This window comes from Melanotaenia boesemani, chromosome 17 (assembly GCF_017639745.1).
Source record: "Melanotaenia boesemani isolate fMelBoe1 chromosome 17, fMelBoe1.pri, whole genome shotgun sequence".
Lineage (NCBI taxonomy): Eukaryota > Metazoa > Chordata > Actinopteri > Atheriniformes > Melanotaeniidae > Melanotaenia > Melanotaenia boesemani.
Genome location: NC_055698.1, coordinates 960,001 through 963,083, shown reverse-complemented (window position 1 = coordinate 963,083; position 3,083 = coordinate 960,001).

Sequence of the window (3,083 nt, the reverse complement as noted above, 5' to 3'; positions counted from 1 at the left end):
CACCATGCCCCGTGGGGGACACCCCAGGTGGACCAGAGGACAGTGAGCCCCAAGCACCCCCCCTTGACCGAACACCCACAGAGCCAGCAGCCCAACAGCGCAGCCACCCTGGGCCCCGCCCCGGGGCAACCACCCCCTCCCCCTCCACCCGCCCCCAGCCACACACAGGGGGAACAGGGGTGTGAGAGGTCCCCAATACCCTCTCCCTCCCCGCTCCTGGCTGTTTATGTAGTGTGTGTTGTGTGCAATTAAAATTGAGGGGCAGCGACCGCAATGAGCCGGGAGCGGGCCTCGCCTGACAAGCACCGCATGCCATGCCCCCCAGGTGTTGTTTGTGTGTTGTGTTTCTTGTGTTTTGGTGTCTAGATGCAATTAAAACTGAGAGGCTAGTCGCCACGGGGTGCATCCAAGGTAACCACAGAATGGTCTCCTCCGTTCCACCCCTCATGGCTCCATGCCTCCCAACTCCCTACGTGTGTGTGTGTATGTGTGTGTGTGAGAGACAGAGAGAGCGGGAAGTAAGAGGGGCCTGGGGATGTATGTCCAGAGGGAAGCAAACTCCCCTCTGGATGATGAGCCTCTAGTGGCATTAGGCACTCCCACTCCCCAGGAGGCCCCCCAGGGCAAGACAGGCCAGGCGAGGCCGCCCCCCATGACCAGGCCATTCAGGGACCACAGCCAGTGAGCCGTCACCAACCCTAGAAAGTACCCACCCTCCCACACCCCTAATGGGGAATGAGAGGATGGGAACAGCGGCAGACCCACGGCCCACCACCCCCAGGCCCACCTAAACACCCCCCCCCACAAGTGCACTTAACCCCGCCCCAAACACAGACACAAACACATGCACACACCTATTTCCTTGCACACTCCTGCTCATCCTAACTCATATATGCCCTCTCAGCCCCACCCACACAATATAAACACTCACACAGCATCCAACCCTCCCACTCTCACTCCCCAGACACACCCCCACTCATCCTAACACATGCATACACATGCACACAAACATACCCCCACATCTACACAAACATCATCCAAAGTACAGACACACACACACAACATACAAGCATCCCTGTCTCACAACCCAGCACCTCCCCCTATAATCCCCCGAATCCCACTCAGCCCTCCTTCAAACCCCTACACCCCCCCTGCCCCCAGGCCATACCCTGGGTCCCAGGGCGTCAACCAGACACCAGGGCATGCACCAACCCACACCACGGCAGCACACCTGGGCAGGCCCAGACCCCTGGCACATACGGACCCCACCACCCCGGAGGGAGGAGGACCACCCCCGGGCACCAGAGCCCAGAACCCCCGCCCAGCCCGCCTGCATGGCCGCCCGGCCCAGGACCGACGCCCACCAACCCAGGCGCCACCAGTGCCCCCCGCCACGAGGCGACTCCAACCGTTGGCCCCCACAGCCCCTGACGAGGCCAGACCCAAGCCACCCCCATCGCAGAGCAGCCCGGTCCCGCACCAAGGGCAACCACAAAGAACCCGCAACCACCAGTCACTCCATTTCCCAAACCCCCATAGCAACGAGGTCACAGTCCTCCACCTACACTAAGTGATGGAACTAAGCACAGGGGACCAGAGGGAATGAGATTCAGCTAAATAGTTCTTTGAGGAGGCAGACATTGTCTCACTACTGGTGTGGTCAACTAAGAGATTCCTAAACTGCTGAATACACAGATTATTTTTGTTTTTCCAGTTCACAAGGATAGTTTTCTTTGCGATGCATAATGCTGTGCGTATCATGTGTGCAGAGTTAATTGCCATATTAATGTCACCCAAGTCACCTAGTAGACATAGTGCAGGGATTGTAGGAATATTACATTTAAACCATGTTGACATGTCCACACATACCTGAAGCCAGAACCTGTGGACAGGTGTGCAGGACCACAAGGCATGGAGGTAGTTATCTGGTGTGTTTTCATTGCAGTGTGTGCAGATGTTTGATTGTGACAGACCCATCCTGAACATCCTTTGTCCTGTATAATGAGTTCTATGCAGAATTTTGAATTGTATTAGTTGCATATTTGAATTCTTAGTCATTTTAAAGGTGTTTAAACATATTTGTGACCAAATTCAACAGTTTGTAAGAAACAAAGTCATGAATACTTCAGACGTCGGTACTGGTCAGACTCAGGTGCAAGTTGATTCTCTCATGAGGAGAATCACCCCTTAATGGAGTCAGCCTCTGGAAGAATGGGCATACGTCTGTGGGTGAGAGTGGTCGTGCTGTAGGAAGGAGGTTGCCGGCTGATGGGGCGGTGCAATAGGCCGGAGCGGCGCCGTAGGTGCGAAGGCCTTCATCGCTGCTTGCAGCTTTTATTCCTTTTGTGTTTTCTCTCATCTTGTGCTGTCCAGCATCATGACAGCAGAATGATGGCCTGGGGCAGAAGACTGCCGAGGAAGGCCCCAGGTGGAGTGGCCCACAGCCATGCAGCACAGGCCCCAGGGGGCCAGGGACAACATCTGCTGGCCCCACTGGGCACCAGCCACCCAGAGGCAGGCAGAAAACAAGTCTCAGCATCCAGTAGTGACTTTTGGCCTTGTCCCCTGCACACAGAGATTCCTCTTGATTCTGTGACTCTTTTGATATTGTACACTGTAGCTGGTGTGATCTTTAAAATCTTTGCAATTTTAAATTGAGGAACATTTTTTTCTGAATTTGTTGCACAATCTTTAACCCAGTTGTCTACCTGGTCATCTTGGTCTACCTTTCCATCTGAGAGACTGTCTCTCTCCTCATTTTATGCCCAGTCATGTTACTGACCTGTTGCTAATTAACCTAATTACCTGTTTTTGATTTCTACCAGTTATTTTTCCAGCCTTTTTTTTTTTTGCCTCTGTCCCATATTTAATTGATTGCATTTGCTTTTATGCAACAATTTCCCAAAGACAAAACTCCTCCAAGGAAGACTAAAGAAGAAAAAAATATCCTGTTTGCAGGTTTGATATTTAAGTCTTGTTGTTAAAGCTGTGCTCATTCCTGCTGTCTGTGTTTTCACAGGAGTATGAGAAACTGCTGCAGGTTTACATGAAAGTGTGTAAAGCTGTTACAGCTGTTCTGTTCT